Source organism: Puntigrus tetrazona, unplaced genomic scaffold (genome assembly GCF_018831695.1).
Source record: "Puntigrus tetrazona isolate hp1 unplaced genomic scaffold, ASM1883169v1 S000000623, whole genome shotgun sequence".
Classification (NCBI taxonomy): domain Eukaryota; kingdom Metazoa; phylum Chordata; class Actinopteri; order Cypriniformes; family Cyprinidae; genus Puntigrus; species Puntigrus tetrazona.
In genome coordinates, this window is record NW_025048253.1 from 88,494 (window position 1) to 113,589 (window position 25,096).

The 25,096-nt window shown below is 39.9% G+C and overlaps 15 non-coding genes across 15 annotated transcripts; all 15 read left to right on the forward strand.

Moving 5' to 3' along the window:
- Nucleotides 1–881: 881 nt before the first annotated feature.
- On the forward strand, nt 882–993 carry trnal-uaa. The gene is made up of 2 exons: nt 882–919; nt 948–993. It is a non-coding gene; the product is annotated as a tRNA-Leu (tRNA).
- Nucleotides 994–1,720: 727 nt separating this feature from the next.
- trnal-caa lies at nt 1,721–1,832 on the forward strand. The gene is made up of 2 exons: nt 1,721–1,758; nt 1,787–1,832. It is a non-coding gene; the product is annotated as a tRNA-Leu (tRNA).
- An 864-nt stretch (nt 1,833–2,696) lies between these two features.
- On the forward strand, nt 2,697–2,808 carry trnal-caa. Its single transcript has 2 exons — nt 2,697–2,734; nt 2,763–2,808. It is a non-coding gene; the product is annotated as a tRNA-Leu (tRNA).
- A 1,371-nt stretch (nt 2,809–4,179) lies between these two features.
- On the forward strand, nt 4,180–4,291 carry trnal-caa. Its single transcript has 2 exons — nt 4,180–4,217; nt 4,246–4,291. It is a non-coding gene; the product is annotated as a tRNA-Leu (tRNA).
- An 860-nt stretch (nt 4,292–5,151) lies between these two features.
- trnal-caa lies at nt 5,152–5,263 on the forward strand. Its single transcript has 2 exons — nt 5,152–5,189; nt 5,218–5,263. It is a non-coding gene; the product is annotated as a tRNA-Leu (tRNA).
- Nucleotides 5,264–6,871: 1,608 nt separating this feature from the next.
- Nucleotides 6,872–6,983, forward strand: trnal-caa. Its single transcript has 2 exons — nt 6,872–6,909; nt 6,938–6,983. It is a non-coding gene; the product is annotated as a tRNA-Leu (tRNA).
- Nucleotides 6,984–7,846: 863 nt separating this feature from the next.
- On the forward strand, nt 7,847–7,958 carry trnal-caa. Its single transcript has 2 exons — nt 7,847–7,884; nt 7,913–7,958. It is a non-coding gene; the product is annotated as a tRNA-Leu (tRNA).
- Nucleotides 7,959–9,326: 1,368 nt separating this feature from the next.
- trnal-caa lies at nt 9,327–9,438 on the forward strand. Its single transcript has 2 exons — nt 9,327–9,364; nt 9,393–9,438. It is a non-coding gene; the product is annotated as a tRNA-Leu (tRNA).
- Nucleotides 9,439–11,786: 2,348 nt separating this feature from the next.
- On the forward strand, nt 11,787–11,898 carry trnal-caa. The gene is made up of 2 exons: nt 11,787–11,824; nt 11,853–11,898. It is a non-coding gene; the product is annotated as a tRNA-Leu (tRNA).
- A 155-nt stretch (nt 11,899–12,053) lies between these two features.
- Nucleotides 12,054–12,165, forward strand: trnal-caa. The gene is made up of 2 exons: nt 12,054–12,091; nt 12,120–12,165. It is a non-coding gene; the product is annotated as a tRNA-Leu (tRNA).
- Nucleotides 12,166–12,561: 396 nt separating this feature from the next.
- trnal-caa lies at nt 12,562–12,673 on the forward strand. The gene is made up of 2 exons: nt 12,562–12,599; nt 12,628–12,673. It is a non-coding gene; the product is annotated as a tRNA-Leu (tRNA).
- A 631-nt stretch (nt 12,674–13,304) lies between these two features.
- Nucleotides 13,305–13,416, forward strand: trnal-caa. Its single transcript has 2 exons — nt 13,305–13,342; nt 13,371–13,416. It is a non-coding gene; the product is annotated as a tRNA-Leu (tRNA).
- A 355-nt stretch (nt 13,417–13,771) lies between these two features.
- trnal-caa lies at nt 13,772–13,883 on the forward strand. Its single transcript has 2 exons — nt 13,772–13,809; nt 13,838–13,883. It is a non-coding gene; the product is annotated as a tRNA-Leu (tRNA).
- Nucleotides 13,884–14,279: 396 nt separating this feature from the next.
- trnal-caa lies at nt 14,280–14,391 on the forward strand. Its single transcript has 2 exons — nt 14,280–14,317; nt 14,346–14,391. It is a non-coding gene; the product is annotated as a tRNA-Leu (tRNA).
- Nucleotides 14,392–14,786: 395 nt separating this feature from the next.
- trnal-caa lies at nt 14,787–14,898 on the forward strand. Its single transcript has 2 exons — nt 14,787–14,824; nt 14,853–14,898. It is a non-coding gene; the product is annotated as a tRNA-Leu (tRNA).
- The last annotated feature ends 10,198 nt before the right edge of the window (nt 14,899–25,096 follow it).

Here is a 25,096-nt window from a genome sequence, read left to right on the forward strand (position 1 = left end):
ATTGCATGTCAGAATGGCCGAGTGGTCTAAGGCGCCAGACTCAAGGCATTTTCACCTTCTCAGTTGATGAGGTTTCTGGTCTCCAAATGGAGGCGTGGGTTCAAATCCCACTTCTGAAAAAGGTTCTTTTGTAACTGGAAGAAGTGTTGAGATAGTAAAAATTTCAATTTCAGCCTTGCCAGTTGAGAAGGTTTCTGCTCTCCACATAGTGGCACAGGTTCAAATCTGGCTTCAGACAAAGTCTGAAAATCGAATAAATGCTGATGCCTTACATTTTTTGGCCGAGTGGTTTAAACGGTTCAACTTATTGCCAAGTCAACATATTTTGCTGCTACAAATTACATTTGTTGAATTACTGTTCATACAGCACATATTGCATGTCAGAATGGCCGAGTGGTCTAAGGCGCTGACTCAAGGCATTTTCACCTTCTCAGTTGATGAGGTTTCTGGTCTCCAAATGGAGGCGTGGTTCAAATCCCACTTCTGACAAAGGGTCTTTTGTAACTGGAAGAAGTGTTGAGATAGTAAAATTTCAATTTCAGCCTTGCAGTTGATAAGGTTTCTGCCTCCACATAGTGGCACGGGTTCAAATCTGGCTTCAGACAAAGTCTGAAAATCGAATAAACGCTGATGCCTTAACTGTAATAGTAGGCATTTCTGCTTTTGCACAGTATCCCATTTTGGTCTACAAATGAAGATGTGGCTTCAAATCACAATTCTGTCAAATGGTCTTTGATAACTGAAAGAAGTGTTGAGACACAGAAATTGTAAACATTTTTTTGGCCGAGTGGTTTAAACGGTTCAACTTATTGCCAAGTCAACATATTTTGCTGCTACAAATTACATTTGTTGAATTACTGTTCATACAGCAAAACTTGCATGTCAGAATGGCCGAGTGGTCTAAGGCGCCAAACTTAAGGCATTTTCACCTTCTCAGTTGATGAGGTTTCTGGTCTCCAAATGGAGGCGTGGGTTCAAATCCCACTTCTGACAAAGGGTCTTTTGTAACTGGAAGAAGTGTTGAGATAGTAAAAATTTCAATTTCAGCCTTGCCAGTTGATAAGGTTTCTGCTCTCCACATAGTGGCACAGGTTCAAATCTGGCTTCAGACAAAGTCTGAAAATCGAATAAATGCTGATGCCTTACATTTTTTTGGCCGAGTGGTTTAAACGGTTCAACTTATTGCCAAGTCAACATATTCTGCTGCTACAAATTACATTTGTTGAATTACTGTTCATACAGCAAAATTTGCATGTCAGAATGGCCGAGTGGTCTAAGGCGCCAGACTCAAGGCATTTTCACCTTCTCAGTTGATGAGGTTTTGGTCTCCAAATGGAGGCGTGGTTCAAATCCCACTTCTGACAAAGGGTCTTTTGTAACTGGAAGAAGTGTTGAGATAGTAAAAATTTCAATTTCAGCCTTGCCAGTTGATAAGGTTTCTGCTCTCCACATAGTGGCACGGGTTCAATCTGGCTTCAGACAAAGTCTGAAAATCGAATAAATGCTGATGCCTTAACTGTAATAGTAGGCATTTCTGCTTTTGCACAGTATCCCATTTTGGTCTACAAATGAAGATGTGGCTTCAAATCACACTTCTGTCAAAAGGGGCTTTGATTTTTTGGCCGAGTGGTTTAAACGGTTCAACTTATTGCCAAGTCAACATATTCTGCTGCTACAAATTACATTTGTTGAATTACTGTTCATACAACACATATTGCATGTCAGAATGGCCGAGTGGTCTAAGGCGCCAGACTCAAGGCATTTTCACCTTCTCAGTTGATGAGGTTTCTGGTCTCCAAATGGAGGCGTGGGTTCAAATCCCACTTCTGACAAAGGTACTTTTGTAACTGGAAGAAGCGTTGAGATAGTAAAAATTTCAATTTCAGCCTTGCCAGTTGATAAGGTTTCTGCTCTCTACATAGTGGCATGGGTTCAAATCTGGCTTCAGACAAAGTCTGAAAATCGAATAGACGCTGATGCCTTAACTGTAATAGTAGGCATTTCTGCTTTTGCACAGTATCCCATTTTGGTCTACAAATGAAGATGTGGCTTCAAATCACACTTCTGTCAAAAGGGGCTTTGATAACTGAAAGAAGTGTTGAGACACAGAAAATGTAAACATTTTTTGGCCGAGTGGTTTAAACGGTTCAACTTATTGCCAAGTCAACATATTTTGCTGCTACAAATTACATTTGTTGAATTACTGTTCATACAGCAAAACTTGCATGTCAGAATGGCCGAGTGGTCTAAGGCGCCAGTCTCAAGGCATTTTCACCTTCTAAGTTGATGAGGTTTCTGGTCTCCAAATGGAGGCGTGGGTTCAAATCCCACTTCTGACAAAGGTTCTTTTGTAATTGGAAGAAGTGTTGAGATAGTAAAAATTTCAATTTCAGCCTTGCCAGTTGATAAGGTTTCTGCTCTCCACATAGTGGCATGGGTTCAAATCTGGCTTCAGACAAAGTCTGAAAATCGAATAACTGTTGATGCCTTAACTGTAATAGTAGGCATTTCTGCTTTTGCACAGTATCCCATTTTGGTCTACAAATGAAGATGTGGCTTCAAATCACACTTCTGTCAAAAGGGGCTTTGATTTTTTGGCCGAGTGGTTTAAACGGTTCAACTTATTGCCAAGTCAACATATTCTGCTGCTACAAATTACATTTGTTGAATTACTGTTCATACAACACATATTGCATGTCAGAATGGCCGAGTGGTCTAAGGCGCCAGACTCAAGGCATTTTCACCTTCTCAGTTGATGAGGTTTCTGGTCTCCAAATGGAGGCGTGGGTTCAAATCCCACTTCTGACAAAGGTTATTTTGTAACTGGAAGAAGCGTTGAGATAGTAAAATTTCAATTTCAGCCTTGCCAGTTGATAAGGTTTCTGCTCTCCACATAGTGGCATGGGTTCAAATCTGGCTTCAGACAAAGTCTGAAAATCGAATAGACGCTGATGCCTTAACTGTAATAGTAGGCATTTCTGCTTTTGCACAGTATCCCATTTTGGTCTACAAATGAAGATGTGGCTTCAAATCACACTTCTGTCAAAAGGGGCTTTGATAACTGAAAGAAGTGTTGAGACACAGAAAATGTAAACATTTTTTGGCCGAGTGGTTTAAACGGTTCAACTTATTGCCAAGTCAACATATTTTGCTGCTACAAATTACATTTGTTGAATTACTGTTCATACAGCAAAACTTGCATGTCAGAATGGCCGAGTGGTCTAAGGCGCCAGTCTCAAGGCATTTTCACCTTCTCAGTTGATGAGGTTTCTGGTCTCCAAATGGAGGCGTGGGTTCAAATCCCACTTCTGACAAAGGTTCTTTTGTAATTGGAAGAAGTGTTGAGATAGTAAAAATTTCAATTTCAGCCTTGCCAGTTGATAAGGTTTCTGCTCTCCCACATAGTGGCATGGGTTCAAATCTGGCTTCAGACAAAGTCTGAAAATCGAATAGACGCTGATGCCTTAACTGTAATAGTAGGCATTTCTGCTTTTGCACAGTATCCCATTTTGGTCTACAAATGAAGATGTGGCTTCAAATCACACTTCTGTCAAAAGGGGCTTTGATAACTGAAAGAAGTGTTGAGACACAGAAAATGTAAACATTTTTTGGCCGAGTGGTTTAAACGGTTCAACTTATTGCCAAGTCAACATATTTTGCTGCTACAAATTACATTTGTTGAATTACTGTTCATACAGCAAAACTTGCATGTCAGAATGGCCGAGTGGTCTAAGGCGCCAGTCTCAAGGCATTTTCACCTTCTCAGTTGATGAGGTTTCTGGTCTCCAAATGGAGGCGTGGGTTCAAATCCCACTTCTGACAAAGGTTCTTTGTAATTGGAAGAAGTGTTGAGATAGTAAAAATTTCAATTTCAGCCTTGCCAGTTGATAAGGTTTCTGCTCTCCACATAGTGGCATGGGTTCAAATCTGGCTTCAGACAAAGTCTGAAAATCGAATAACTGTTGATGCCTTAACTGTAATAGTAGGCATTTCTGCTTTTGCACAGTATCCCATTTTGGTCTACAAATGAAGATGTGGCTTCAAATCACACTTCTGTCAAAAGGGGCTTTGATTTTTTTGGCCGAGTGGTTTAAACGGTTCAACTTATTGCCAAGTCAACATATTCTGCTGCTACAAATTACATTTGTTGAATTACTGTTCATACAACACATATTGCATGTCAGAATGGCCGAGTGGTCTAAGGCGCCAGACTCAAGGCATTTTCACCTTCTCAGTTGATGAGGTTTCTGGTCTCCAAATGGAGGCGTGGGTTCAAATCCCACTTCTGACAAAGGTTCTTTGTAACTGGAAGAAGCGTTGAGATAGTAAAATTTCAATTTCAGCCTTGCCAGTTGATAAGGTTTCTGCCTCCACATAGTGGCATGGGTTCAAATCTGGCTTCAGACAAAGTCTGAAAATCGAATAGACGCTGATGCCTTAACTGTAATAGTAGGCATTTCTGCTTTTGCACAGTATCCCATTTTGGTCTACAAATGAAGATGTGGCTTCAAATCACACTTCTGTCAAAAGGGGCTTTGATAACTGAAAGAAGTGTTGAGACACAGAAAATGTAAACATTTTTTTGCCGAGTGGTTTAAACGGTTCAACTTATTGCCAAGTCAACATATTTTGCTGCTACAAATTACATTTGTTGAATTACTGTTCATACAGCAAAACTTGCATGTCAGAATGGCCGAGTGGTCTAAGGCGCCAGTCTCAAGGCATTTTCACCTTCTCAGTTGATGAGGTTTCTGGTCTCCAAATGGAGGCGTGGGTTCAAATCCCACTTCTGACAAAGGTTCTTTTGTAATTGGAAGAAGTGTTGAGATAGTAAAAATTTCAATTTCAGCCTTGCCAGTTGATAAGGTTTCTGCCTCCACATAGTGGCATGGGTTCAAATCTGGCTTCAGACAAAGTCTGAAAATCGAATAACTGTTGATGCCTTAACTGTAATAGTAGGCATTTCTGCTTTTGCACAGTATCCCATTTTGGTCTACAAATGAAGATGTGGCTTCAAATCACACTTCTGTCAAAAGGGGCTTTTATTTTTTGGCCGAGTGGTTTAAACGGTTCAACTTATTGCCAAGTCAACATATTCTGCTGCTACAAATTACATTTGTTGAATTACTGTTCATACAACACATATTGCATGTCAGAATGGCCGAGTGGTCTAAGGCGCCAGACTCAAGGCATTTTCACCTTCTCAGTTGATGAGGTTTCTGGTCTCCAAATGGAGGCGTGGGTTCAAATCCCACTTCTGACAAAGGTTCTTTTGTAACTGGAAGAAGTGTTGAGATAGTAAAAATTTCAATTTCAGCCTTGCCAGTTGAGAAGGTTTCTGCTCTCCACATAGTGGCACAGGTTCAAATCTGGCTTCAGACAAAGTCTGAAAATCGAATAAATGCTGATGCCTTACATTTTTTTGGCCGAGTGGTTTAAACGGTTCAACTTATTGCCAAGTCAACATATTTTGCTGCTACAAATTACATTTGTTGAATTACTGTTCATACAGCACATATTGCATGTCAGAATGGCCGAGTGGTCTAAGGCGCCGGACTCAAGGCATTTTCACCTTCTCAGTTGATGAGGTTTCTGGTCTCCAAATGGAGGCGTGGGTTCAAATCCCACTTCTGACAAAGGGTCTTTTGTAACTGGAAGAAGTGTTGAGATAGTAAAAATTTCAATTTCAGCCTTGCCAGTTGATAAGGTTTCTGCTCTCCACATAGTGGCACGGGTTCAAATCTGGCTTCAGACAAAGTCTGAAAATCGACAAACGCTGATGCCTTAACTGTAATAGTAGGCATTTCTGCTTTTGCACAGTATCCCATTTTGGTCTACAAATGAAGATGTGGCTTCAAATCACAATTCTGTCAAATGGTCTTTGATAACTGAAAGAAGTGTTGAGACACAGAAATTGTAAACATTTTTTTGGCCGAGTGGTTTAAACGGTTCAACTTATTGCCAAGTCAACATATTTTGCTGCTACAAATTACATTTGTTGAATTACTGTTCATACAGCAAAACTTGCATGTCAGAATGGCCGAGTGGTCTAAGGCGCCAAACTTAAGGCATTTTCACCTTCTCAGTTGATGAGGTTTCTGGTCTCCAAATGGAGGCGTGGTTCAAATCCCACTTCTGACAAAGGGTCTTTGTAACTGGAAGAAGTGTTGAGATAGTAAAAATTTCAATTTCAGCCTTGCCAGTTGATAAGGTTTCTGCTCTCCACATAGTGGCACAGGTTCAATCTGGCTTCAGACAAAGTCTGAAAATCGAATAAATGCTGATGCCTTACATTTTTTTGGCCGAGTGGTTTAAACGGTTCAACTTATTGCCAAGTCAACATATTCTGCTGCTACAAATTACATTTGTTGAATTACTGTTCATACAGCAAAATTTGCATGTCAGAATGGCCGAAAGTGGTCTAAGGCGCCAGACTCAAGGCATTTTCACCTTCTCAGTTGATGAGGTTTTTGGTCTCCAAATGGAGGCGTGGTTCAAATCCCACTTCTGACAAAGGGTCTTTTGTAACTGGAAGAAGTGTTGAGATAGTAAAAATTTCAATTTCAGCCTTGCCAGTTGATAAGGTTTCTGCTCTCCACATAGTGGCACGGGTTCAAATCTGGCTTCAGACAAAGTCTGAAAATCGAATAAATGCTGATGCCTTAACTGTAATAGTAGGCATTTCTGCTTTTGCACAGTATCCCATTTTGGTCTACAAATGAAGATGTGGCTTCAAATCACACTTCTGTCAAAAGGGGCTTTGATTTTTTTGGCCGAGTGGTTTAAACGGTTCAACTTATTGCCAAGTCAACATATTCTGCTGCTACAAATTACATTTGTTGAATTACTGTTCATACAACACATATTGCATGTCAGAATGGCCGAGTGGTCTAAGGCGCCAGACTCAAGGCATTTTCACCTTCTCAGTTGATGAGGTTTCTGGTCTCCAAATGGAGGCGTGGGTTCAAATCCCACTTCTGACAAAGGTACTTTTGTAACTGGAAGAAGCGTTGAGATAGTAAAAATTTCAATTTCAGCCTTGCCAGTTGATAAGGTTTCTGCTCTCCACATAGTGGCATGGGTTCAAATCTGGCTTCAGACAAAGTCTGAAAATCGACAGACGCTGATGCCTTAACTGTAATAGTAGGCATTTCTGCTTTTGCACAGTATCCCATTTTTGGTCTACAAATGAAGATGTGGCTTCAAATCACACTTCTGTCAAAAGGGGCTTTGATAACTGAAAGAAGTGTTGAGACACAGAAAATGTAAACATTTTTTTGGCCGAGTGGTTTAAACGGTTCAACTTATTGCCAAGTCAACATATTTTGCTGCTACAAATTACATTTGTTGAATTACTGTTCATACAGCAAAACTTGTATGTCAGAATGGCCGAGTGGTCTAAGGCGCCAGTCTCAAGGCATTTTCACCTTCTAAGTTGATGAGGTTTCTGGTCTCCAAATGGAGGCGTGGTTCAAATCCCACTTGACAAAGGTTCTTTTGTAATTGGAAGAAGTGTTGAGATAGTAAAAATTTCACTTTCAGCCTTGCCAGTTGATAAGGTTTCTGCTCTCCACATAGTGGCATGGGTTCAAATCTGGCTTCAGACAAAGTCTGAAAATCGAATAACTGTTGATGCCTTAACTGTAATAGTAGGCATTTCTGCTTTTGCACAGTATCCCATTTTGGTCTACAAATGAAGATGTGGCTTCAAATCACACTTCTGTCAAAAGGGGCTTTGATTTTTTTGGCCGAGTGGTTTAAACGGTTCAACTTATTGCCAAGTCAACATATTCTGCTGCTACAAATTACATTTGTTGAATTACTGTTCATACAACACATATTGCATGTCAGAATGGCCGAGTGGTCTAAGGCGCCAGACTCAAGGCATTTTCACCTTCTCAGTTGATGAGGTTTCTGGTCTCCAAATGGAGGCGTGGGTTCAAATCCCACTTCTGACAAAGGTTATTTTGTAACTGGAAGAAGCGTTGAGATAGTAAAAATTTCAATTTCAGCCTTGCCAGTTGATAAGGTTTCTGCTCTCCACATAGTGGCATGGGTTCAAATCTGGCTTCAGACAAAGTCTGAAAATCGAATAGACGCTGATGCCTTAACTGTAATAGTAGGCATTTCTGCTTTTGCACAGTATCCCATTTTGGTCTACAAATGAAGATGTGGCTTCAAATCACACTTCTGTCAAAAGGGGCTTTGATAACTGAAAGAAGTGTTGAGACACAGAAAATGTAAACATTTTTTTGGCCGAGTGGTTTAAACGGTTCAACTTATTGCCAAGTCAACATATTTTGCTGCTACAAATTACATTTGTTGAATTACTGTTCATACAGCAAAACTTGCATGTCAGAATGGCCGAGTGGTCTAAGGCGCCAGTCTCAAGGCATTTTCACCTTCTCAGTTGATGAGGTTTCTGGTCTCCAAATGGAGGCGTGGGTTCAAATCCCACTTCTGACAAAGGTTCTTTGTAATTGGAAGAAGTGTTGAGATAGTAAAAATTTCAATTTCAGCCTTGCCAGTTGATAAGGTTTCTGCTCTCCACATAGTGGCATGGGTTCAAATCTGGCTTCAGACAAAGTCTGAAAATCGAATAGACGCTGATGCCTTAACTGTAATAGTAGGCATTTCTGCTTTTGCACAGTATCCCATTTTGGTCTACAAATGAAGATGTGGCTTCAAATCACACTTCTGTCAAAAGGGGCTTTGATAACTGAAAGAAGTGTTGAGACACAGAAAATGTAAACATTTTTTTGGCCGAGTGGTTTAAACGGTTCAACTTATTGCCAAGTCAACATATTTTGCTGCTACAAATTACATTTGTTGAATTACTGTTCATACAGCAAAACTTGCATGTCAGAATGGCCGAGTGGTCTAAGGCGCCAGTCTCAAGGCATTTTCACCTTCTCAGTTGATGAGGTTTCTGGTCTCCAAATGGAGGCGTGGTTCAAATCCCACTTGACAAAGGTTCTTTTGTAATTGGAAGAAGTGTTGAGATAGTAAAATTTCACTTTCAGCCTTGCCAGTTGATAAGGTTTCTGCTCTCCACATAGTGGCATGGGTTCAAATCTGGCTTCAGACAAAGTCTGAAAATCGAATAACTGTTGATGCCTTAACTGTAATAGTAGGCATTTCTGCTTTTGCACAGCATCCCATTTTGGTCTACAAATGAAGATGTGGCTTCAAATCACACTTCTGTCAAAAGGGGCTTTGATTTTTTGGCCGAGTGGTTTAAACGGTTCAACTTATTGCCAAGTCAACATATTCTGCTGCTACAAATTACATTTGTTGAATTACTGTTCATACAACACATATTGCATGTCAGAATGGCCGAGTGGTCTAAGGCGCCAGACTCAAGGCATTTTCACCTTCTCAGTTGATGAGGTTTCTGGTCTCCAAATGGAGGCGTGGGTTCAAATCCCACTTCTGACAAAGGTTCTTTGTAACTGGAAGAAGCGTTGAGATAGTAAAAATTTCAATTTCAGCCTTGCCAGTTGATAAGGTTTCTGCTCTCCACATAGTGGCATGGGTTCAAATCTGGCTTCAGACAAAGTCTGAAAATCGACAGACGCTGATGCCTTAACTGTAATAGTAGGCAGCATTTCTGCTTTTGCACAGTATCCCATTTTGGTCTACAAATGAAGATGTGGCTTCAAATCACACTTCTGTCAAAAGGGGCTTTGATAACTGAAAGAAGTGTTGAGACACAGAAAATGTAAACATTTTTTTGGCCGAGTGGTTTAAACGGTTCAACTTATTGCCAAGTCAACATATTTTGCTGCTACAAATTACATTTGTTGAATTACTGTTCATACAGCAAAACTTGCATGTCAGAATGGCCGAGTGGTCTAAGGCGCCAGTCTCAAGGCATTTTCACCTTCTCAGTTGATGAGGTTTCTGGTCTCCAAATGGAGGCGTGGTTCAAATCCCACTTCTGACAAAGGTTCTTTTGTAATTGGAAGAAGTGTTGAGATAGTAAAAATTTCAATTTCAGCCTTGCCAGTTGATAAGGTTTCTGCTCTCCACATAGTGGCATGGGTTCAAATCTGGCTTCAGACAAAGTCTGAAAATCGAATAACTGTTGATGCCTTAACTGTAATAGTAGGCATTTCTGCTTTTGCACAGTATCCCATTTTGGTCTACAAATGAAGATGTGGCTTCAAATCACACTTCTGTCAAAAGGGGCTTTGATAACTGAAAGAAGTGTTGAGACACAGAAAATGTAAACATTTTTTTGGCCGAGTGGTTTAAACGGTTCAACTTATTGCCAAGTCAACATATTTTGCTGCTACAAATTACATTTGTTGAATTACTGTTCATACAGCAAAACTTGCATGTCAGAATGGCCGAGTGGTCTAAGGCGCCAGTCTCAAGGCATTTTCACCTTCTCAGTTGATGAGGTTTCTGGTCTCCAAATGGAGGCGTGGTTCAAATCCCACTTCTGACAAAGGTTCTTTTGTAATTGGAAGAAGTGTTGAGATAGTAAAAATTTCAATTTCAGCCTTGCCAGTTGATAAGGTTTCTGCTCTCCACATAGTGGCATGGGTTCAATCTGGCTTCAGACAAAGTCTGAAAATCGAATAACTGTTGATGCCTTAACTGTAATAGTAGGCATTTCTGCTTTTGCACAGTATCCCATTTTGGTCTACAAATGAAGATGTGGCTTCAAATCACACTTCTGTCAAAAGGGGCTTTGATTTTTTGGCCGAGTGGTTTAAACGGTTCAACTTATTGCCAAGTCAACATATTCTGCTGCTACAAATTACATTTGTTGAATTACTGTTCATACAACACATATTGCATGTCAGAATGGCCGAGTGGTCTAAGGCGCCAGACTCAAGGCATTTTCACCTTTTCTCAGTTGATGAGGTTTCTGGTCTCCAAATGGAGGCGTGGGTTCAAATCCCACTTCTGACAAAGGTTCTTTGTAACTGGAAGAAGCGCTGAGATAGTAAAAATTTCAATTTCAGCCTTGCCAGTTGATAAGGTTTCTGCTCTCCACATAGTGGCATGGGTTCAATCTGGCTTCAGACAAAGTCTGAAAATCGAATAGACGCTGATGCCTTAACTGTAATAGTAGGCATTTCTGCTTTTGCACAGTATCCCATTTTGGTCTACAAATGAAGATGTGGCTTCAAATCACACTTCTGTCAAAAGGGGCTTTGATAACTGAAAGAAGTGTTGAGACACAGAAAATGTAAACATTTTTTTGGCCGAGTGGTTTAAACGGTTCAACTTATTGCCAAGTCAACATATTTTGCTGCTACAAATTACATTTGTTGAATTACTGTTCATACAGCAAAACTTGCATGTCAGAATGGCCGAGTGGTCTAAGGCGCCAGTCTCAAGGCATTTTCACCTTCTCAGTTGATGAGGTTTCTGGACTCCAAATGGAGGCGTGGGTTCAAATCCCACTTGACAAAGGTTCTTTTGTAATTGGAAGAAGTGTTGAGATAGTAAAAATTTCAATTTCAGCCTTGCCAGTTGATAAGGTTTCTGCTCTCCACATAGTGGCATGGGTTCAAATCTGGCTTCAGACAAAGTCTGAAAATCGAATAACTGTTGATGCCTTAACTGTAATAGTAGGCATTTCTGCTTTTGCACAGTATCCCATTTTGGTCTACAAATGAAGATGTGGCTTCAAATCACACTTCTGTCAAAAGGGGCTTTGATTTTTTTTGGCCGAGTGGTTTAAACGGTTCAACTTATTGCCAAGTCAACATATTCTGCTGCTACAAATTACATTTGTTGAATTACTGTTCATACAACACATATTGCATGTCAGAATGGCCGAGTGGTCTAAGGCGCCAGACTCAAGGCATTTTCACCTTCTCAGTTGATGAGGTTTCTGGTCTCCAAATGGAGGCGTGGGTTCAAATCCCACTTCTGACAAAGGTTCTTTGTAACTGGAAGAAGTGTTGAGACACAGAAAATGTAAACATTTTTTTGGCCGAGTGGTTTAAACGGTTCAACTTATTGCCAATCAACATATTTTGCTGCTACAAATTACATTTGTGGAATTACTGTTCATACAGCACATATAGCATGTCAGAATGGCCGAGTGGTCTAAGGCGCCAGACTCAAGGCTTTTTCACCTTCTCAGTTGATGAGGTTTCTGGTCTCCAAATGGAGGCGTGGGTTCAAATCCCACTTCTGACAAAGGGTCTTTTGTAACTGGAAGAAAGGTTGAGATAGTAAAATTTCAATTTCAGCCTTGCCAGTTGATAAGGTTTCTGCTCTCCACATAGTGGCACGGGTTCAAATCTGGCTTCAGACAAAGTCTGAAAATCGAATAAATGCTGATGCCTTAACTGTAATAGTAGGCATTTCTGCTTTTGCACAGTATCCCATTTTGGTCTACAAATGAAGATGTGGCTTCAAATCACACTTCTGTCAAAAGGGGCTTTGATAACTGAAAGAAGTGTTGAGACACAGAAAATGTAAACATTTTTTTTGGCCGAGTGGTTTAAACGGTTCAACTTATTGCCAAGTCAACATATTCTGCTGCTACAAATTACATTTGTTGAATTACTGTTCATACAGCAAAATTTGCATGTCAGAATGGCCGAGTGGTCTAAGGCGCCAGACTCAAGGCATTTTCACCTTCTCAGTTGATGAGGTTTCTGGTCTCCAAATGGAGGCGTGGGTTCAAATCCCACTTCTGACAAAGGGTCTTTTGTAACTGGAAGAAGTGTTGAGATAGTAAAATTTCAATTTCAGCCTTGCCAGTTGATAAGGTTTCTGCTCTCCACATAGTGGCACGGGTTCAAATCTGGCTTCAGACAAAGTCTGAAAATTGAATAAATGCTGATGCCTTACATTTTTTGGCCGAGTGGTTTAAACGGTTCAACTTATTGCCAAGTCAACATATTTTGCTGCTACAAATTACATTTGTTGAATTACTGTTCATACAGCAAAACTTGCATGTCAGAATGGCCGAGTGGTCTAAGGCGCCAGACTCAAGGCATTTTCACCTTCTCAGTTGATGAGGTTTCTGGTCTCCAAATGGAGGCGTGGTTCAAATCCCACTTCTGACAAAGGGTCTTTTGTAACTGGAAGAAGTGTTGAGATAGTAAAAATTTCAATTTCAGCCTTGCCAGTTGATAAGGTTTCTGCTCTCCACATAGTGGCACAGGTTCAAATCTGGCTTCAGACAAAGTCTGAAAATCGAATAAATGCTGATGCCTTACATTTTTTTGGCCGAGTGGTTTAAACGGTTCAACTTATTGCCAAGTCAACATATTCTGCTGCTACAAATTACATTTGTTGAATTACTGTTCATACAGCAAAATTTGCATGTCAGAATGGCCGAGTGGTCTAAGGCGCCAGACTCAAGGCATTTTCACCTTCTCAGTTGATGAGGTTTCTGGTCTCCAAATGGAGGCGTGGGTTCAAATCCCACTTCTGACAAAGGGTCTTTTGTAACTGGAAGAAGTGTTGAGATAGTAAAATTTCAATTTCAGCCTTGCCAGTTGATAAGGTTTCTGCCTCCACATAGTGGCACGGGTTCAAATCTGGCTTCAGACAAAGTCTGAAAATCGAATAAATGCTGATGCCTTAACTGTAATAGTAGGCATTTCTGCTTTTGCACAGTATCCCATTTTGGTCTACAAATGAAGATGTGGCTTCAAATCACACTTCTGTCAAAAGGGGCTTTGATTTTTTGGCCGAGTGGTTTAAACGGTTCAACTTATTGCCAAGTCAACATATTCTGCTGCTACAAATTACATTTGTTGAATTACTGTTCATACAACACACATTGCATGTCAGAATGGCCGAGTGGTCTAAGGCGCCAGACTCAAGGCATTTTCACCTTCTCAGTTGATGAGGTTTCTGGTCTCCAAATGGAGGCGTGGGTTCAAATCCCACTTCTGACAAAGGTTCTTTGTAACTGGAAGAAGCGTTGAGATAGTAAAAATTTCAATTTCAGCCTTGCCAGTTGATAAGGTTTCTGCTCTCCACATAGTGGCATGGGTTCAAATCTGGCTTCAGACAAAGTCTGAAAATCGAATAGACGCTGACGCCTTAACTGTAATAGTAGGCATTTCTGCTTTTGCACAGTATCCCATTTTGGTCTACAAATGAAGATGTGGCTTCAAATCACACTTCTGTCAAAAAGGGGCTTTGATAACTGAAAGAAGTGTTGAGACACAGAAAATGTAAACATTTTTTTGGCCGAGTGGTTTAAACGGTTCAACTTATTGCCAAGTCAACATATTTTGCTGCTACAAATTACATTTGTTGAATTACTGTTCATACAGCAAAACTTGCATGTCAGAATGGCCGAGTGGTCTAAGGCGCCAGACTCAAGGCATTTTCACCTTCTCAGTTGATGAGATTTCTGGTCTCCAAATGGAGGCGTGGGTTCAAATCCCACTTCTGACAAAGGTTCTTTTGTAATTGGAAGAAGTGTTGAGATAGTAAAAATTTCAATTTCAGCCTTGCCAGTTGATAAGGTTTCTGCTCTCCACATAGTGGCATGGGTTCAAATCTGGCTTCAGACAAAGTCTGAAAATCGAATAACTGTTGATGCCTTAACTGTAATAGTAGGCATTTCTGCTTTTGCACAGTATCCCATTTTGGTCTACAAATGAAGATGTGGCTTCAAATCACACTTCTGTCAAAAGGGGCTTTGATAACTGAAAGAAGTGTTGAGACACAGAAAATGTAAACATTTTTTTGGCCGAGTGGTTTAAACGGTTCAACTTATTGCCAATCAACATATTTTGCTGCTACAAATTACATTTGTGGAATTACTGTTCATACAGCAAAATTTGCATGTCAGAATGGCCGAGTGGTCTAAGGCGCCAGACTCAAGGCATTTTCACCTTCTCAGTTGATGAGGTTTCTGGTCTCCAAATGGAGGCGTGGGTTCAAATCCCACTTCTGACAAAGGTTCTTTTGTAACTGGAAGAAGTGTTGAGATAGTAAAAATTTCAATTTCAGCCTTGCCAGTTGAGAAGGTTTCTTCCACATAGTGGTATGGGTTCAAATCTGGCTTCAGACCATGTCTGAAAATTGAATAAATGCTGATGCCTTAACTGTAATAGTAGGCATTTCTGCTTTTGCACAGTATCCCATTTTGGTCTACAAATGAAGATGTGGCTTCAAATCACACTTCTGTCAAAAGGGGGCTTTGATTTTTTTGGCCGAGTGGTTTAAACAGATCAACTTATTGCCAAGTCAACATATTTTGCTGCTACAAATTACATTTGTTGAATTACTGTTCATACAGCACATATTGCATGTCAGAATGGCCGAGTGGTCTAAGGCGCCGACTCAAGGCATTTTCACCTTCTCAGTTGATGAGGTTTCTGATCTCCAAATGGAGGCGTGGGTTCAAATCCCACTTCTGACAAAGGGTCTTTTGTAACTGGAAGAAGTGTTGAGATAGTAAAAATTTCAATTTCAGCCTTGCCAGTTGATAAGGTTTCTGCTCTCCACATAGTGGCACGGGTTCAAATCTGGCTTCAGACAAAGTCTGAAAATCGAATAAATGCTGATGCCTCAACTGTAATAGTAGGCATTTCTGCTTTTGCACAGTATCCCATTTTGGTCTACAAATGAAGATGTGGCTTCAAATCACACTTCTGTCAAATGGTCTTTGATAACTGAAAGAAGTGTTGAGACACAGAAATTGTAAACATTTTTTTGGCCGAGTGGTTTAAACGGTTCAACTTATTGCCAAGTCAACATATTTTGCTGCTACAAATTACATTTGTTGAATTACTGTTCATACAGCACATATTGCATGTCAGAATGGCCGAGTGGTCTAAGGCGCCAGACTCAAGGCGTTTCCACCTTCTCAGTTGATGAGGTTTCTGGTCTCCAAATGGAGGTGTGGGTTGAAATCCCACTTCTGACAAAGGTTCTTTGTAACTGGAAGAAGTTTTGAGATAGTAAAAATTTCAATTTCAGCCTTGCCAGTTGATAAGGTTTCTGCCTCCACATAGTGGCATGGGTTCAAATCTGGCTTCAGACAAAGTCTGAAAATCGAATAAACGCTGATGCCTTAACTGTAATAGTAGGCATTTCTGCTTTTGCACAGTATCCCATTTTGGTCTACAAATGAAGATGTGGCTTCAAATCACACTTCTGTCAAAAGGGGCTTTGATAACTGAAAGAAGTGTTGAGACACAGAAAATGTAAACATTTTTTTTGGCCGAGTGGTTTAAACGGTTCAACTTATTGCCAAGTCAACATATTTTGCTGCTACAAATTACATTTGTAGAATTACTGTTCATGCAGCAAAACTTGCATGTCAGAATGGCCGAGTGGTCTAAGGCGCCAGACTCAAGGCATTTTCACCTTCTCAGTTGATGAGGTTTCTGGTCTCCAACTGAGGCGTGGGTTCAAATCCCACTTGACAAAGGTTCTTTGTAACTGGAAGAAGTGTTGAGATAGTAAAAATTTCAATTTCAGCCTTGCCAGTTGAGAAGGTTTCTGCTCTCCACATAGTGGTATGGGTTCAAATCTGGCTTCAGACAAAGTCTGAAAATCGAATAAATGCTGATGCCTTAACTGTAATAGTAGGCATTTCTGCTTTTGCACAGTATCCCATTTTGGTCTACAAATGAAGATGTGGCTTCAAATCACACTTCTGTCAAATGGTCTTTGATAACTGAAAGAAGTGTTGAGACACAGAAAATGTAAACATTTTTTTTTGGCGAAGTGGTTTAAACGGTTCAACTTATTGCCAAGTCAACATATTTTGCTGCTACAAATTACATTTGTTGAATTACTGTTCATACAGCACATGTTGCATGTCAGAATGGCCGAGTGGTCTAAGGCGCCAGACTCAAGGCATTTTCACCTTCTCAGTTGATGAGGTTTCTGGTCTCCAAATGGAGGTGTGTGTTCAAATCCCACTTCTGACAAAGGTTATTTTGTAACTGGAAGAAGTGTTGAGATAGTAAAATTTCAATTTCAGCCTTGCCAGTTGAGAAGGTTTCTTCTCTCCACATAGTGGTATGGGTTCAAATCTGGCTTCAGACAAAGTCTGAAAATCGAATAAATGCTGATGCCTTAACTGTAATAGTAGGCATTTCTGCTTTTGCACAGTATCCCATTTTGGTCTACAAATGAAGATGTGGCTTCAAATCACACTTCTGTCAAATGGTCTTTGATAACTGAAAGAAGTGTTGAGACACAGAAAATGTAAACATTTTTTGGCCGAGTGGTTTAAACGGTTCAACTTATTGCCAAGTCAACATATTTTGCTGCTACAAATTACATTTGTTGAATTACTGTTCATACAGCACATATTGCATGTCAGAATGGCCGAGTGGTCTAAGGCGCCAGACTCAAGGCTTTTTCACCTTCTCAGTTGATGAGGTTTCTGGTCTCCAAATGGAGGCTTGGGTTCAAATCCCACTTCTGACAAAGGTTCTTTTGTAACTGGAAGAAGTGTTGAGATAGTAAAAATTTCAATTTCAGCCTTGCCAGTTGATAAGGTTTCTGCTCTCCACATAGTGGCACGGGTTCAAATCTGGCTTCAGACAAAGTCTGAAAATCGAATAAATGCTGATGCCTTAACTGTAATAGTAGGCATTTCTGCTTTTGCACAGTATCCCATTTTGGTCTACAAATGAAGATGTGGCTTCAAATCACACTTCTGTCAAATGGTCTTTGATAACTGAAAGAAGTGTTGAGACACAGAAAATGTAAACATTTTTTGGCCGAGTGGTTTAAACGGTTCAACTTATTGCCAAGTCAACATATTTTGCTGCTACAAATTACATTTGTTGAATTACTGTTCATACAGCAAAACTTGCATGTCAGAATGGCCGAGTGGTCTAAGGCGCCAGACTCAAGGCATTTTCACCTTCTCAGTTGATGAGGTTTCTGGTCTCCAAATGGAGGCGTGGTTCAAATCCCACTTCTGACAAAGGTTCTTTGTAACTGGAAGAAGTGTTGAGATAGTAAAAATTTCAATTTCAGCCTTGCCAGTTGAGAAGGTTTCTGCTCTCCACATAGTGGTATGGGTTCAAATCTGGCTTCAGACAAAGTCTGAAAATCGAATAAATGCTGATGCCTTAACTGTAATAGTAGGCATTTCTGCTTTTGCACAGTATCCCATTTTGGTCTACAAATGAAGATGTGGCTTCAAATCACACTTCTGTCAAATGGTCTTTGATAACTGAAAGAAGTGTTGAGACACAGAAAATGTAAACATTTTTTTGGCCGAGTGGTTTAAACGGTTCAACTTATTGCCAAGTCAACATATTTTGCTGCTACAAATTACATTTGTTGAATTACTGTTCATACAGCACATGTTGCATGTCAGAATGGCCGAGTGGTCTAAGGCGCCAGACTCAAGGCATTTTCACCTTCTCAGTTGATGAGGTTTCTGGTCTCCAAATGGAGGTGTGTGTTCAAATCCCACTTCTGACAAAGGTTATTTTGTAACTGAAGAAGTGTTGAGATAGTAAAAATTTCAATTTCAGCCTTGCCAGTTGAGAAGGTTTTTCTCTCCACATAGTGGTATGGGTTCAAATCTGGCTTCAGACAAAGTCTGAAAATCGAATAAATGCTGATGCCTTAACTGTAATAGTAGGCATTTCTGCTTTTGCACAGTATCCCATTTTGGTCTACAAATGAAGATGTATTTCAAATCACACTTCTGTCAAATGGTCTTTGATAACTGAAAGAAGTGTTGAGACACAGAAAATGTAAACATTTTTTGGCCGAGTGGTTTAAACGGTTCAACTTATTGCCAAGTCAACATATTTTGCTGCTACAAATTACATTTGTTGAATTACTGTTCATACAGCACATATTGCATGTCAGAATGGCCGAGTGGTCTAAGGCGCCAGACTCAAGGCTTTTTTCACCTTCTCAGTTGATGAGGTTTCTGGTCTCCAAATGGAGGCTTGGTTCAAATCCCACTTCTGACAAAGGTTTTTGTAACTGGAAGAAGTGTTGAGATAGTAAAATTTCAATTTCAGCCTTGCAGTTGATAAGGTTTCTGCCTCCACATAGTGGCACGGGTTCAAATCTGGCTTCAGACAAAGTCTGAAAATCGACAAATGCTGATGCCTTAACTGTAATAGTAGGCATTTCTGCTTTTGCACAGTATCCCATTTTGGTCTACAAATGAAGATGTGGCTTCAAATCACACTTCTGTCAAATGGTCTTTGATAACTGAAAGAAGTGTTGAGACACAGAAAATGTAAACATTTTTTGGCCGAGTGGTTTAAACGGTTCAACTTATTGCCAAGTCAACATATTTTGCTGCTAAGCAAATTACATTTGTTGAATTACTGTTCATACAGCACATGTTGCATGTCAGAATGGCCGAGTGGTCTGAAGGCGCCAGACTCAAGGCATTTTCACCTTCTCAGTTGATGAGGTTTCTGGTCTCCAAATGGAGGAGTGGGTTCAAATCCCACTTCTGACAAAGGGTTCTTTTGTAACTGGAAGAAGTGTTGAGATAGTAAAAATTTCACTTTCAGCCTGCCAGTTGATAAGGTTTCTGCCTCCACATAGTGGTATGGGTTCAAATCTGGCTTCAGACAAAGTCTGAAAATCGAATAAATGCTGATGCCTTAACTGTAATAGTAGGCATTTGCTTTTGCACAGTATCCCATTTTGGTCTACAAATGAAGATGTGGCTTCAAATCACACTTCTGTCAAATGGTCTTTGATAACTGAAAGAAGTGTTGAGACACAGAAAATGTAAACATTTTTTGGCCGAGTGGTTTAAACGGTTCAACTTATTGCCAAGTCAACATATTTTGCTGCTACAAATTACATTTGTTGAATTACTGTTCATACAGCACATATTGCATGTCAGAATGGCCGAGTGGTCTAAGGCGCCAGACTCAAGACATTTTCACCTTCTCAGTTGATGAGGTTTCTGGTCTCCAAATGGAGGCGTGGTTCAAATCCCACTTCTGACAAAGGGTCTTTTGTAACTGGAAGAAGTGTTGAGATAGTAAAATTTCACTTTCAGCCTTGCCAGTTGATAAGGTTTCTGCTCTCTACATAGTGACACGGGTTCAAATCTGGCTTCAGACAAAGTCTGAAAATCGAATAAATGCTGATGCCTTAACTGTAATAGTAGGCATTTCTGCTTTTGCACAGTATCCCATTTTGGTCTACAAATGAAGATGTGTTTCAAATCACACTTCTGTCAAAAGGGGCTTTTATAACTGAAAGAAGTGTTGAGACACAGAAAATGTAAACATTTTTTGGCAGAGTGGTTTAAACGGTTCAACTTATTGCCAAGTCAACATATTCTGCTGCTACAAATTACATTTGTTGAATTACTGTTCATACAGCACGTGTTGCATGTCAGAATGGCAGAGTGGTCTAAGGCGCCAGACTCAAGGCATTTTCACCTTCTCAGTTGATGAGGTTTCTGGTCTCCAAATGGAGGTGTGGTTCAAATCCCACTTCTGACAAAGGTTCTTTGTAACTGGAAGAAGTGCTGAGATAGTAAAATTTCACCTCCAGCCTCTACAGTTGAGAAGGTTTCTGCCTCCACATAGTGGTATGGGTTCAAATCTGGCTTCAGACAAAGTCTGAAAATCGAATAAATGCTGATGCCTTAACTGTAATAGTAGGCATTTCTGCTTTTTGCACAGTATCCCATTTTGGTCTACAAATGAAGATGGGCTGCAAATCACACTTCTGTCAAAATTGGCTTTGATAACTGAAAGAAGTGTTGAGACACAGAAAATGTAAACATTTTTTGGCAGAGTGGTTTAAACGGTTCAACTTATTGCCAAGTCAACATATTCTGCTGCTGCTACAAATTACATTTGTTGAATTACTGTTCATACAGCAAAATTTGCATGTCAGAATGGCTGAGTGGTCTAAGGCGCCAGACTCAAGACATTTTCACCTTCTCAGTTGATGAGGTTTCTGGTCTCCAAATGGAGGCGTGGGTTCAAATCCCACTTCTGACAAAGGGTCTTTTTGTAACTGGAAGAAGTGTTGAGATAGTAAAATTTCAATTTCAGCCTCCAGTTGATAAGGTTTCTGCTCTCCACATAGTGGCACGGGTTCAAATCTGGCTTCAGACAAAGTCTGAAAATCGAATAAATGCTGATGCCTTAACTGTAATAGTAGGCATTTCTGCTTTTGCACAGTATCCCATTTTGGTCTACAAATGAAGATGTGGCTTCAAATCACACTTCTGTCAAAAGGGGCTTTGATAACTGAAAGAAGTGTTGAGACACAGAAAATGTAAACATTTTTTGGCAGAGTGGTTTAAACGGTTCAACTTATTGCCAAGTCAACATATTCTGCTGCTACAAATTACATTTGTTGAATTACTGTTCATACAGCACGTGTTGCATGTCAGAATGGCAGAGTGGTCTAAGGCGCCAAACTCAAGGCATTTTCACCTTCTCAGTTGATGAGGTTTCTGGTCTCCAAATGGAGGTGTGGGTTCAAATCCCACTTCTGACAAAGGTTCTTTGTAACTGGAAGAAGTGTTGAGATAGTAAAAATTTCCAATTTCAGCCTTGCCAGTTGAGAAGGTTTCTGCTCTCCACATAGTGGTATGGGTTCAAATCTGGCTTCAGACAAAGTCTGAAAATCGAATAAAATGCTGATGCCTTAACTGTAATAGTAGGCATTTCTGCTTGCACAGTATCCCATTTTGGTCTACAAATGAAGATGTGGGCTTCAAATCACACTTCTGTCAAAATTGGCTTTGATAACTGAAAGAAGTGTTGAGACACAGAAAATGTAAACATTTTTTGGCAGAGTGGTTTAAACGGTTCAACTTATTGCCAAGTCAACATATTCTGGTTGCTACAAATTACATTTGTTGAATTACTGTTCATACAGCAAAATTTGTATGTCAGAATGGCCGAGGTGGTCTAAGGCGCCAGACTCAAGACATTTTCACCTTCTCAGTTGATGAGGTTTCTGGTCTCCAAATGGAGGCGTGGGTTCAAATCCCACTTCTGACAAAGGGTCTTTGTAACTGGAAGAAGTGTTGAGATAGTAAAATTTCAATTTCAGCCTTGCCAGTTGATAAGGTTTCTGCTCTCCACATAGTGGCACGGGTTCAAATCTAGCTTCAGACAAAGTCTGAATATCGAATAAAATGCTGATGCCTTAACTGTAATAGTAGGCATTTCTGCTTTTTGCACAGTATCCCATTTTGGTCTACAAATGAAGATGTGGCTTCAAATCACACTTCTGTCAAATGGTCTTTGATAACTGAAAGAAGTGTTGAGACACAGAAAATGTAAACATTTTTTTGGCCGAGTGGTTTTAAACGGTTCAACTTATTGCCAAGTCAACATATTTTGCTGCTACAAATTACATTTGTTGAATTACTGTTCATACAGCACATGTTGCATGTCAGAATGGCTTGAGTGGGTCTAAGGCGCCAGACTCAAGGCATTTTCTACCTTTCAGTTGATGAGGTTTCTGGTCTCCAAATGGAGGAGTGGGTTCAAATCCCACTTGACAAAGGTTCTTTTTGTAACTGGAAGAAGTGTTGAGATAGTAAAAATTTCAATTTCAGCCTTGCCAGTTGATAAGGTTTCTGCTCTGCCATAGTGGCATGGGTTCAAATCTGGCTTCAGACAAAGTCTGAAAATCGACAAATGCTGATGCCTTAACTGTAATAGTAGGCATTTCTGCTTTTGCACAGTATCCCATTTTGGTCTACAAATGAAGATGTGGAGTTTCAAATCACACTTGTCAAATGGTCTTTGATAACTGAAAGAAGTGTTGAGACAGAAAATGTAAACATTTTTTTGGCCGATGGTTTAAACGGTTCAACTTATTGCCAAGTCAACATATTTTGCTGCTACAAATTACATTTGTTGAATTACTGTTCATACAGCACATATTGCATGTCAGAATGGCTCGAGTGGTCTAAGGCGCCAGACTCAAGACATTTTCACCTTCTCAGTTGATGAGGTTTCTGGTCTCCCTCAAATGGAGGCGTGGTTCAAATCCCACTTGACAAAGGTTCTTTTGTAACTGGAAGAAGTGTTGAGATAGTAAAATTTCCAATTTCAGCCTTGCCAGTTGATAAGGTTTCTGCTCTCTCCACATAGTGACACGGGTTCAATCTGGCTTCAGACAAAGTCTGAAAATCGAATAAAATGCTGATGCTCAACTGTAATAGTAGGCATTTCTGCTTTTGCACAGTATCCCATTTTGGTCTACAAATGAAGATGTGGTTTCAAATCACACTTCTGTCAAAGGGGCTTTTATAACTGAAAGAAGTGTTGAGACACAGAAAATGTAAACATTTTTTTGGCAGAGTGGTTTAAACGGTTCAACTTATTGCCAAGTCAACATATTCTGCTGCTACAAATTACATTTGTTGAATTACTGTTCATACAGCAAAATTTGCATGTCAGAATGGCCGAGTGTTCTAAGGCGCTAGACTCAAGGCATATTTTCACTTTCTCAGTTGATGAGGTTTCTGGTCTCCAAATGGAGGCGTGGTTCAAATCCCACTTGACAAAGATTCTTTTTGTAACTGGAAGAAGTGTTGAGATAGTAAAATTTCAATTCAGCCTTAAGCCAGTTGAGAAGGTTTCTGCTCTCCACATAGTGGCATGGGTTCAAATCTGGCTTCAGACAAAGTCTGAAAATCGAATAAATGCTGATGCCTTAACTGTAATAGTAGGCATTTCTGCTTTGCTCAGTATCCCATTTTGGTCTACAAATGAAGATGTGGCTTCAAATCACACTTGCTGTCAAAGGGCTTTGATAACTGAAAGAAGTGTTTGAGACACAGAAAATAAACATTTTTTGGCCGAGTGGTTTAAACGGTTCAACTTATTGCCAAGTCAACATATTCTGCTGCTACAAATTACATTTGTTGAATTACTGTTCCTACAGCACATGTTGCATGCGTCAGAATGGCTGAGTGGTCTAAGGCGCCAGACTCAAGGCATTTTCACCTTCCTCAGCTGATGAGGTTTCTGGTCTCCAAATGGAGGCGTAGGTTCAAATCCCACTTCTGCCAAAGGGGTCTTTTGTAACTGGAAGAAGTGTTGAGATAGTAAAATTTCCAATTTCAGCCTCTGCCAGTTGATAAGGTTTCTGCCTCCACATAGTGGCACGGGTTCAATCTGGGTTCAGGGACAAAGTCTGAAAATCTAATAAATGTTGAAGCCTTAAATGTAATAGTAGGCATTTCTGCTTTTGCACAGTATCCCATTTTGGTCTACAAATGAAGATGTGGTTTCAAATCACACTTCTGTCAAAAGGGGCTTTGATAACTGGAAAGAAGTGTTGAGACACAGAAAACGTGAAACATTTTTTTTTTGGCCGAGTGGTTTAAACGGTTCAACTTATTGTCAAGTCAACATATTTTTGCTGCTACAAATTACATTTGTTGAATTACTGTTCATACAGCACATATATTGCATGTCAGAAATGGCTGAGTGGTCTAAGGCACCAGACTCAAGGCATTTTCACCTTTCTCAGTTGATGAGGTTTCTGGTCTCCAAAATGGAGGCGGGGTTCAAATCTGACTTAAGATTAAAAGTCTGAAAATCAAATAAATGGTGATACCTATACTAAATGTACAATTCTGGCTTTTACAGTGACCCATTTTGGTCTACAAATGACACATAGCTTCAAATCACACTTCTGTCAAAGGGGTGTTTGATGAACTGAAAGTGAAGTATTGAGACAGAAAAAATGTAAATGGAAAAAAGGGAGGTATGGTTTCACAAATCACACTTTGTCAAAGGGGTCTTTGATAACTGTGTTGAGGTTGAGGGTGTTTAAACAGAGAAAATGTAAACATTTTTTGACAAATGTTGATAATGTGAAATGTAGTAGTATGCTATTCACTGTGACTCCATTTTGTTTCAAAAAAGGAGGCGTGTTATAACAGCAAAACAATGCAATTTCTTTTTTCGCAGATTTGTCAAATACTGAGCACTACATTTCTTTAATTATTTTTCATGAGGTGTATGAGACAATTGTCAGGAATGGCCACAGTCTATGATGCATTCTCAAATGGAGGTGTGGGTTTCTTTGTGTTCAGCCATTTTAGCTGCATAAAAATAAAAAAATAAAAGAAGTCAAAGCTGCTTGATATTGAATTTGGTGTCATGTAATTTTAATGTATTATCTTAATTATGTTTAATTT